Below are 12,440 nucleotides of genomic sequence, written 5' to 3'. Positions count from 1 at the left end.
AACCAATCTAGTTGCATGAATCTTTCTTAATTAATATAAGGCAAATATTATATTATTAAACAGCTGAACCTATATTTTAAAGAAAAAGAAATAACCTTTATCATATGAGAATTTTAAAATATATTTACAGTCATTTTATGTTATAGGCTTCTAATAACTAAGTTTGGAGAACAGTTGCAAATATATACTGTGTATATTTATATTTGGGGCAAATTAAAGTGACTACGAGCTATGCCGAAAATAATTCGCTATAAAATCTGATAGAATTAAAAACACATTTGTTTTCAGCCTGAAAAAAAAGAAGCGAAAGAGTAAGAAAAGTATTCATTTATATGCATTGAAAATATGTCATTAGTCTATTCTGTCCTCCGTCAAAAACGAGTCAATTTAACCAGAGGTACTGGAAATAAAATGTCAGCGTTCATATTCCACATAGACAAGAATCTCCTCTTGTTAGTAAAATGTAGTGCACAAAATGCATGTTCAATTAATCAGCTATATTAAGGCGTTAACGACTTCTTACTACAACACTGATTTTGTTGCCTATTTCAAGTATAGGATCTGCTGTAAAAATGTGTCCTTGCCTCATACGCAGTTTGTTTTCTTGGCAAACAGTAAATATTATTGCATCCTAAGTAAACATTTATACCTCGGGATACATATACTAAAATAAAACAAGCTGCCTGGTGACTGGATAGTTTGAACTTTATAAATATGGACCTGATAATCATCTGACACGGAAAGGAAAAACAGTCACCTTAACCAAGAAGAGATTATATATCAGAGGCTCCTCGTGCAGGTCCCTACATGGACACTCCTCTAATCTCTTTTTACAAGGAAAACTAAACAGATCTAAATTTGTTTGTGTGCTGCGGCTATAAAAGTAACAAGTTGTTTCACAGTTGTGGCTAGCTAATCGGTTTTACACAAACAGCAAATGGTGCATGATTTGTGCAACACACGCGGAGGTTATTTCTATATTTAGCCGATACCCCTGGGAAAAGAGAAAGGAGGCTCTTCTTGAATTCACTTTTAGGCTCAAGAAGCTGCTGATCCAGTGCTTCTCACTGACATTGGATAACAGGGGGCTCATTCCATTCCTGATCCTTTGTTACTTATAAAATTACTCCCTCATATTTCAGTACATAGCAATAATACCTCGCGGCCCTGCATGTGTGTTCAGAACAAGCAGCAGCCTTTAAACGGGAAGGCCTTTTCGTGCTATTTATCAGGCGGCCGGGGTGGGAAGAAGGCAAAATAGCCGGCAACTTTCTTCCCAACTAGTTTCCTTTGACACGGAGATTGGAGACATTTCTCTTTCTTTTCTTTTCCCCCATGATCTGCATAACAGGCCAGCAGAGCTATAGCGGTAATGAGGGGGGACGGGGAGAACTGTCGTTTCTCTAACGCTGCTGAATAGTTCTCTTCAGATTCCAGTTATCAGCTACTTCTTTGAGAAAGAAACGTAAATATAATTATAGTGTAAACGTTTTAGGCGCAGCAGGAAAATGTACAAATCGAATTAGAAAAGCAAACATGGTAGACGGAAGCCCAAGTATATTCCCCACTGCTTGGAACATTACAATAATTTAAATTAATAGGTTATAAAATAATACGGAGTTGATCAATTGTTCTCCTAGGTTCTTTATTAAATTAAGAGTGGATTAATTTTAATCGTATTTGGCTTGCATGTAATGATGGGATATGTTATGTAATTATTACGAGGATTTTTTTTTCAAAGAGTTTATTATAGCGTCTTTGTCTCTCGGCCCCCATGATCCGCTACACACACCGCTGACTCAGACCTAGGATTTGCCATTCTAGCTTCTGCTGTTGCCACCTCTGCAAAGCAAACGCCAAATGTCCTGTTGTCTTGTACTGTATTACACAGGCAAGAGGCACAAGGATATTGCAAGGCAAAGAACCCATCACCTAAAAGTAGGACGGGAAGAGAAATCATTAATTTAAACAGAAAGGAATCGGGGAGCAAAATGAACCCAGAGGCTGCAGGTGAAATCTCACTTTGGGGCTCCCAGAGGGACTCAGAATTGTAATAGCGGAGTGGGACCTGTAGGGGGCGTTAGGTATAGAACGAATTTCCCAGAAGTCTGGAGCAGCTCCTGACCTCCGCGATCTATAAAGCGGCTTCTCTAGACTTCTTCCCCCACTCTCCCCAGTCATACACAGAGGGACTCCTCGGGGAAAGGCTTGCGAGAGGCACACTCCAGTATTGTAACTTGGGAATGGGACAGATTTCTATAGAGGTCTGGAGGAAGTAAACAGGTTAACGCGGATGATGAGAAACAAACGACTCTGAAGTGAGGTGTGGAGGAAAGGGGGATCCTTTATTTTCATAGTCCCGTGAATAGCCAAAATATTTTGGGAAGATCCACAAATAACACAGACAGACAGGTCCACACATCACTGAATTCAGCAGTTATGGGTTTTTTCGTGCATTGTATTTCCAAAAAGCACTTTCTGATCCTACTCCTTCCCAAGTCAACGGGAAGATTACCATTAACTCGGATACCAGCAGGATCGGGCCCTTCCTTTGTATATTTGTCCGTTCTTGTGGCTTGAAAGGAAAGAAAATTTCTGGGCACTGATGCAGCTGGATGCCAGAGAAATATATAGTATTCCTTTATAAAACAGGGTTTAGAACAGGGTTCCTAGAACAGGACCGTTAGGAAGAGAGACGAAACATTCCTAACCCATTGCCATAGATTTTATCCAAGATGTCCAGCAAAAAGAAAATATTCGATTGCTGAGTCAAAAAGCAATTTGAAACGTGGGGACTCTCCTATGACTTCCCGCACTTCTATAACTGCGCCGTTTTACATTAATGAAAGTCCTGGCACAGCTCTGAACCCCATCTCCCTGACCCCTGCACAGAACTATCCTTGCAAAGTAGGAAAGTTTCCACAATGGGAAAACCGCTCAAATCAATCAAACAACGAAAGTCTTATTTGCTGGGGTGCCTTCCCCACCCCCATTTCCACAAACCGTCCGACACATATGGCAAAACTTGACACGGTTGGTGACAGATGCCTGTTAGTGTAAGACATGTCATGCTGGCCTCTAGGGTGTATTAAAAGTAACCAGATCCTAAACGCTGGGAAAATGACCATGCTCTGCAGTTGGTGTAGGTATCCAGAGCCATTTTTTCTCACTTTGGTTATTTATTAAAAATGCAGTAACATTCTTCATTCACCGCAGAGGAGGCTTAGCAGAATATATGAGCAATAATACTTTAATAATACTAATACTATTTACTAATACATGGTTGGAAATCCTGTTTCCTCAATTGCTGTAAATCGGTGTAGCGCTGCGATTGACACCAACTGAGGATCTGGCCCTTACATTTACAGCCGGTTTTATTTTGAAAGAAAAATCATCGGACACTCTTCTGAGTTCTTGCACTAAAGCGGAAATGCTCGTTGCAGACCCAAGCGCTGTATTCCTCTCTCGATCCGTTCTCCACGCATCGAGGTTACATACTAATTGATCTGTCACTGGGCATAACGGCAGAGGCGAGAATCCCAGCGCTAGGGTCATTCAAAAGGACACAAGCCGGGCTATTCCTCGTTGCTGAAACCAGAACCCACACAAGGGCTAGGCCTTGCACGGGGTATCTCCCCTCTCGGTGCTATCATAAATCGACTTTGCATTTTCCCACCGTGGGGTGCAGGCCTACGAGCCTCCTCTCTGGCTGGCTACATTGTAGAGGCAAGGCAGCTAGCTTCAAAGTCTCACTACACACACCAGCCTACCCGTCTCTAGGGCGGCAGGATCGGGTCCCAGAAAGGAAAAGCCCTAATGAGGCCCGAGAGGAAGAGTCTGTGTCTGCATTTTACGTGGGTCCAAAAATCCCACCAACTACTCTACCAATATAACTTTCCAAAGGAAGGGTCCCCTGATCTCTCTTTTCTCCCAAACTCCCGTACTATACATGGGAGGAGGCCCCTTTGAACCTCGTTAATGAAATAGAGGCTGGCTAACGCACTTAGCGTGAAGGGAACCAATTCGATTACTACATTTATTTTACTCATCAGAGTCAAGCAACTAAAGGTTTAAGATGAATGGATCCCAATGGACTTTGATCCCGAAGTTTCTCCCGTGGCAGGGTATTGGGGAGGTGGAATTTGCACGGCACCGTTGGTAGATGTGGAGTCCTTTCTTCCTGTCGTTGTCCTCCCCATGCAGCCTCTAAGTTTAATCAGGCCATGTATGTTTTATCAGCTTTTCCCCTCTATGAGCAGTCTCGCCTAGTCGTCGGAAGGAGTTTTGTCAACTGGAAGAGCGAGTCTGCACACGCTGGCGGCGCAGTGAGAGGTGACTTGGCTAAGAACCAGCTACCTGGGAGCAAAGATCACGGCTGGCAAAAGCTGCTTTCATCTGGGTAGGGGGAGATGGGGTGAGTGGGAATTACACTACAAAGGGCCCGAAGAAAGGACGTTCAAAAATGGGGCTCCTTTGAGGTCCTCGACTCAGCTAGTGATCAATCAAAAGGGGCACGTAGTAAAGGACCAGGGGCGAATGTAAAGCGTGGCTAAGTCCGGAGCCATGAGCCCCTCACCACGAATTTGAAGCGGGGGGACGGGCGTACTATCTAGCTTACATGTCGTCTATATTTGTACTCTAGTTCATGGCAGGTTTTGCCTTTTCGACGCTGTAAGAACACATGAATCTCCCCTTGGATGATGGAAAAGGAGAATATCATTTACTAAGGCGACTGGGAAATACCCGGTCTTAGTGAAATCTCTGCTTAGGTTTGTGTAGTGGCTAGTGCTTACGAAGCGCTACAGCTGTAGTGATTTTTTAAAATCTGCCTTATTTATAATAAAATACATGTTTTGGGGGTTGCATGATACTGCAATGCTGTGCATGATTACTGAAGTACTTGATGACAGGCCATTTGGTTGTGATAGACCAGGGCTCCTGTGTAAGTTTTGTCCAAGGAAGGTCTGCCTGGCTCCCTTCTATAAAGTTCTGACTCGGTTGCATGGTCTTCTTTACAGGCATTTATGCGCTACCACGTTAATAAGTCACATCCACTAAATTAAAGCGCTAAAATCCTTTAAAATTGTAATTGAAAAGCTTCCCCCCTCCCGCATCGTATTTCTTAATATAATCCATAGATCACTCTTTATTTTTCTCCCATGTTCTGGTATGAGAGCTCTCAAAAGTAATATCAAACCTTCACCTTCTAGTTGCTTGAGGCAGAATTCTTTGTAGGACTCTTGCAACTGAAACAATATTGTAAATTAGTGCATTCTTCTGATACCTTTTTGGAAATAGCAACACAGGACATTTTTAGAGGAAACCGCAGACCAGGCCCTGATCCGATCCCCCTTGTCCTTCCAAAGCTCCCATTGGTACAGGACAGAGCCCATGATTGCTAAATATCCAAGTGCACTTGCTGCCAATACAGGGCATCGGCCCCTGGGTAATTCCTTAATCTAGTAATTTTCCAATTACCCAGACTGGGTAATTAAATTATGCCTACCTAATTTCCTCTGTTTTAATTCATCTCTAAAAATTAGCTGTTTGGCGCTACTGTGCTCTGTTACCCTCAGAGATATGGCCCAGAAAGAGCTGGATTTATGAGGGTGAAGTGATTTCCATATACTTAGTGGTCACATCCAACTGACTTTACTAACTTCTGTTCCTTCGGCTGACTTCGTTTGAACCACTGGCATGAGTTAGACATGCATGATTTGACCTATACACCTTGAAGCAATTTGGATACTTCCAGACAAAAGGTGCTTTACTATATATTTGGAATGTATTATGTATATATTTATCCATGGCCACCTTATAAACCTCCAAAACAGCATTTTAGGATGAGAAGTTAGCACTAAAGGTTTCCGGTAGCATCACACTATTTAAGGGGGCTTGCCAGACTCCTTATAGTGCAACAATTTGTCAATGTTCCCAATGCAATATTATTTCCTATTTTCAGAATTGCTCCTGCGGCAGAGTATAAAAATATCCTTTGGCCTGAACAAAATCTCAGGCAGAACCAGGATTTTAAAACGTACTTGGAGCCATTCACTACCTTTAGTCTGCACACACATCCCATTGGCATGAACCAAAAGTTTCACAGCAGATGGAGGACAGTGGGTTTATGTCATTTTTAGGCTACAGTAATGTAAAGGAGAGGGGAAGGGGAAGGAAATCGGGTGCTTTGTTTTTAGTTTCTTGTTCAAAATGGTCTAGAGTTTAAAAATCACACTGCGCATGTTGTTGCTGGCAGGACAGGTTCGTTAGAGAGGCCACTAACGGAATTACTAGCTAGAGGGCAGGCTAAACCACCATCTCTCTACTGATACAGCTTCTGATTTCTGGTACTTACAGGTGATCACTGTGAAGAAGATCGTGCAATTGCTGCTCATTCTCTAGCGGTCTGTGAATCAAAGATCTTCACCTTAAAATTAATCACAGGGGGAGTCATCCTGGAGTCTAGCATGAGACTGGAGGATGGCGTTATAAAGTGGGATTTTCAAAGGAATAAGGCACTCAGTTCCCATGGAAATGTCCCAGTTCCCATACACTCTTTTGAAAATCTCATCCATAAGCAAAGACCATATCTTGTTTATTTGTGGTATACAGTGGACCTACTCCTACTGGGAAGTGAAGAGGAAGCCGTTGGCTTCAATGGGTACATGTCTCTAGGATATATTTTTAAATAGACCAGATAGTGAAATCTGAAAATGACGCGCTGCAATTATTTCATCAAACATCTGTTGAGTGCACAGATTGGAGAGATGCAGTTTAGTCTATCCATTAATGATAACAATGTTTGTATGCAAACTCTTTTGGTCCACTCTAAAACTAAAGTGCGTGAAAACACAACATATCACGTTTATCTGAACCAGTTAATAGTCTGCAAGCGCTTCACAGGCTACCGGTTATGTTTAACACACTCAGACCTAGTTTTCCCGTCTGGTTACAAAACTACCATTGAAAACGACCCCTGAACTGACAAACTCACAGCACCGAAGAGATTAGGAGGTAAAATCTCTACTCTGTTCAGACTGGAGCATTTAACCTAGTGATCCCAGAGCCATGCAAGGAGAGTTCAAATGGGAATGGGACGTACCTTTGATCCATTTGCTTTGTTGGTTTAATACAGATTGACAGCCTTACTTTACCATAGTTTGTGTGTTGATTTTCAAAATCTGGTCACCTTTAGATACCAACATTTGTTAATGGAGCAAGGAATGCATATAATTGGCCAAATATGAACAATATATTTTTCGTGAGAGACCACACTTAAATTCTAGGGACTTTTATTGAGTTACGTTTTACTAGTCCTAAAACATTTAGCGTTATGCACTTAAAAAGATACAGATCATAGGTATTACACCCACAGAAAGTATTTCAGTCAGTGAATGTTCAATGTAGCAGGTAGAGATGAACTTAGCACATCTTTGAGACTGAACTGGGAACAGACTCTTCAGCCATAAAATGCACTTAACAGTCTATTTAATAGTGGCGAGGTCCTTGAAAATGCAATATCCATGCTAATCTTGCTTTTTTCTAAATCAGAAATAAAAAATAGGTCAGTGAGGTAAATCCTTCCCCTTCCATTTAAAATGTGACATTTAATCTATTTAAATAACTAAGTAAACTTTATTAATTCAGGATTTGGTAAGCAAGCTGAGAAAGGAGGCACTCCACAACTTGATTAAGAAAACAAAATCTGAGAAGGAGTGTCCGTGGACTGAAGGTTTAATAAAATCCCTGCTTACTTGAGCTTCAGCAAGATGGGAAAAGCCAGGGCATACGAAACAACACAGCCTCTCCTTTCAATTAAGCAGTGAAATGGCTGAAATATACTTTATTTTACAGAGGTAGCAATGTATCATAGAACTGGGAAGGACCCCAAAAGGTCATCAAATCCAGCCTGCCCCCCACTTTCACTAGTGAGATCAAGTACTGATTTTGTCCTAGATGGCCCCCTCAAGAATTGAACTCATAACACTGAGTTTACTATACGAATGCTCAAACCTACCCCTTCCCCCAAAGAAAGTCTCAATTCTAGAAGCGTGAATGTCAAACAGGAGTGGTAATAGCAGACCGGCTCTGTTTACCTACAACTCACAGCAGAGGGTTAAACCAGTGGGCCCTGGTTTTAATCTGGAGTTTAATTTATTTGAATTTAATTAACAATAGTAGTAGTCAGTCTTAAGGTCAACCATGCCCTTCTAACTAGTTTATTTACTTATGTATTAATTATTATTATGGCACAATGCCAATCATCTTTCAGGCGGATTATGGTAAAGATTAAAAAAGAGAAATAAGAGAAATAATGAAAGTCGAGCTACAAAATAACCGTGGCTAACCCGCTCTGTTTACAAGAAAACCATCAGCGTGATGGTTTTCAGTGTTCCAGCTTTTCGACCAAATGCGTGTGACATAAGGACAGATACTTACAATTTTTATAGTGTTGAGCGCCCAACTGAAAACGTCTCTAGAGTATGTTTTCTCACTTCCTCCTGCATCCCAGCTCAATTCAGGAATTAAATCCTACATGAGCAGGAAAGTAACTTTTTATAGCTGCAGCTTCTTCCAAGCCTCTTTCCCTCCAATCCGCTATAGGAAAGACTTCTCCATCATTCCAATTGCATTTCACTCTAGAGTTACGGAACACACTAGCGATATTTGTGTTTCGACTATGCAGGTTTACGTCAATTGTAATAGCTGTAATAAAAAAAACCAATCGGCCAGCAAACTGATTCAAACGTCAGGAGGATGTGAAAAGGGTTAATAGAAACGATCTTCCTGATCATTATTCGTTTCTATCTCCTGGTAAAAAACCAAAAACAAACCCCGCTTGTCTACTGCCCCGTTGTTACAATGTGTCCTTAATGCCTTTTCCAGTCATTGATCTGGTCAAAGTCACTGCAGAAATACTAGTGACAGAGACTCGATTTCAGGCAACGTGGCCGATACAAGTATTTAGAAAGCATTCAATAAAATGCTTTCCTGGGGAAGTGGATGATTTCACCTTGCAACAAAGGGAGCTAACCTAATTGAACTAATGCACTTGAATTTACAGCAATATACCCTGACGCTCCATAGAAATATTAGGGTTGGAAGGGACCTTAGGAGATCTAGTCCAACCCCCTGCTCAAAGCAGGACCAATCCCCAAATGGCCCCCTCAAGGATTGAACCCACAACCCTAGGTTTAGCAGGCTAATGCTTAAACCACCGAGCTATCCGTCCCCCCAATACAGAACTCTAAGAATTCTCTGTCAAATGTACATGTGGAGATAGAGTGCCCCAAAATGAAGAGAAGTTAGGGAATAATATCAATAACCTACAGGATATAGCTTTATTGCTTTCATTGCTGAATTAGGAAGTTACTAACTCAGATACTATGAAAGATGCATGTTATTCTTGGATTTGTTTAACATTGCTCTGCTTGTTATTCTAAATAAGGAATAGCTATCAGTTAACCCTAGAGGCAAAACCATGAAGAAAGCAGAAAAAGGAACAGCCAAAAGGAGGCAGAGCTGGCTGGCTGGCTCCTAGCTAGATTAAAATAGTGTACTGGACTATCTATTATTTGCCAGCTCTGCCTCCTACTTTGCTAAATTTGGATCCAAACAGGCAATAGGCAAAATTTCCATTGACATCAACCAGAGCTGTTTTTGAAAACTGTAACAGAATTGATAGCATTGTGGCTCAGTCTTGCTGGATCAGTAATCTCAGGGAGTGGTGGCTATGGAGATCTCAGATAGATTTGTAATTACAGTGTTGTTTAACTCACCAGTTTCAAAGTGCTATGTACTATGCTAAAGAAGCTACAACGTCTATTAGGATTAACTCTTCACACAGAATTAAAATAATTTTAAAAAGGGGACTGCAAGTTAAATAGCAATCGTTGTTAGTGGTCTTTATACTTCACAGCATCTAATATCATTCCAGTTCTAATTTATTTGCTCTTGTAACCAATATATTTTTGAGTCTGAGTTTGTTATAGATTCATGTATTTAGGACCCAATGAGACATTCCCCAGAGTCCTGATTCATCTCTTGCACAAATGATTATTTAATTAAGTATCCAAATGAGTCAATAAAGTTTTCTGGTTTAGTAGCTCTCATTGTAAAAATCTGATGCTCTGATAATGTTATGATGTTCTTATCTATATCTACTATCTTCAGCTAGATTCAGAGATTCAAAGGTGCTCAGAGTTCTCACAGTTTAGAAACCAATAAGTGGTTTATATGTTCATCTGTGAAAGATCCTATAGTTTCCATCTTCCAATACTTAAAGAACACACTGAGTGGGATGACAAGCAAAGAGCAGAAATTGTTTCAAATGGTTAATAACTATATTTTGGTGATATGTTTGTTGCTGAATTCATTTATACTCAGAAGATATATGACTAGGAATAGCAGGTATATCCTATCCTATATATTGCATTAGAAAATACTTTTGGGAAGTAGTCAAAAGGTATTTCTGCTGATGTACAAGAGTAGACTAGACAAAACACTATTATCACGTCAAAAATTTTCCAAATTTTGTTTTTTTGACAAAAAACCTAATTTTGGGGTGAGAGTTTCCCACTGGATTTATTGATGTTTATTATTGTTAATAATACATAATATGAATAATTAATTAATATATAGTACCATCCAAAGGCCTTATTTGGGTGTGGGGCTTCATTGAACTGTGCACTGTACAAAGGATACAAACCCTGCTCCAGATGGATTACATTCTAGAAGACATAAAATAGACACAGGATAGAGGCTGGGGTTACAACATATGACCAAATGAATATGGTGAAGGATTCTCATAACTTGTTAGTTACAAGCTTTGTTGTTGGTTTTTAATATTTTTTAAATTGGGGGTAGAGGTAGGGTGAGGAATGGCGGAATGAGATTAGTGAGAGTAGGTAAATGCCCTACATGTTGCATGGATGTCCTTGAAAGATTCTCTTCCTCCCCCCACACTACCATCTCTGGCCCTGATACCACAAAGACTTAAGCAGCTGCTCAATTTTACCACCACGAGTCTTCACTATGATAACAAAGTTAACTACGTGCATAAGTCTTCACAGGATTGAGGTTTAAAACTTTAATATTTTATAGTTTAAACAAATGAGTTCCAGGTAATATTTTCCTGAAAAAGTGGTTAAGGAAGTGTGTCATCACATTGATAGTTTTACCTGTAGGTCAGCAAAAATGAAGTCTTATATATTTCTTAAAATGTATATGCTGCTCATGAAATGGTAATTGCCAATATAAATATCTACCTTCTGCAGCATTCAGGCTCAAATCCTATAAAACGCCTCAATTTGGAACTCCATTTCGTGAGAGTTCTGTGCCTGGAAGGCTTGCAGGATTGGGCCCTGAAAATCTTACTATCTGTGCCTTGTATTATTAGAATAATCCATGTTCTGCTAAAACCACTGTCCCAAGAATGAACACACACGAAAGACAAAAAACATTAATCAAGGAAGAAACTTGGAAAAATAGATCAATTCATATGATACTGTTGGCAATAGGTAATAGTCATGTGAATCTTTTCTAGGACTATCCACTGAATAATACTCTTTAGGTTAAGTTGTCAGGTTCCTCAACAGTATTACTGAGGGTAAAGAAATACTAGACTATGAAAAATTTGAAAGAGATGGTTGATGGTAGGTCTCTCCTTTGTTCCCAAACTGCTCCCTAGATCAGGGGTTCTCAAATTGGGGGTCAGGAGGTTATTACATGAGGGGTCATGAGTTGTCTGTCTCGACTCCAAACCCTGCTTTGCATCCAGCATTTATAATGGTGTCAAGTATATTAAAAAGTGTTTTTAATTTATAAGGGGGGGGTCGCACTCAGAGGCTTGCTATGTGAAAGGGGTCACCAATACAAAAGTTTGAGAACCACTGCCCTAGATACTTTCTCCCTGATGCACAGCAGGTCCTCAAGCTGCTCTCTTCCTTTGGGAAAGAACAGGACTCCAGACTGCTCCAAGTAAGGAAGCCAGGGCCAGATCTATGGGCATTGGATGCCTAAATATCTTCAATGAGCTGCACCCCAGTCCCTAGTTGTGTCTACCCTATCATGCTTTTTGCCAATAATTTCCCACCATTGTAACATTTCATCTCCACCAGTTGCAGCAACAGGAGCAGCACTACAGCAGACAGGGTTTTAGATGGCCATTGTTTTTTTAAGTACTGTCATAAAGATCTAATCTGAGTATGATAAAACAACAAGGTGCATAAATAGCTGGCAGCTGCCTGAAGCCATAGCTGCACTAGTGCTGCCACTAGAAGAGCTGAACGTTTGGTGAATTACAGGTCCTGTTTTTGGCAGTAGACAAGGCTTGTGTGTAGTGACTGAAGCAGCATTAATGTTATTCTGAGTGTTAATTTTGGTACCTTCTGACATTTACAATCTATGTATGTTCAGGCCAGGATGTTTCGCCTTGAGGA

This window comes from Gopherus evgoodei, chromosome 8 (assembly GCF_007399415.2).
Source record: "Gopherus evgoodei ecotype Sinaloan lineage chromosome 8, rGopEvg1_v1.p, whole genome shotgun sequence".
Lineage (NCBI taxonomy): Eukaryota > Metazoa > Chordata > Testudines > Testudinidae > Gopherus > Gopherus evgoodei.
The sequence above is the reverse complement of the archived record's forward strand: the minus strand, read 5'-3'. Positions refer to the sequence as shown.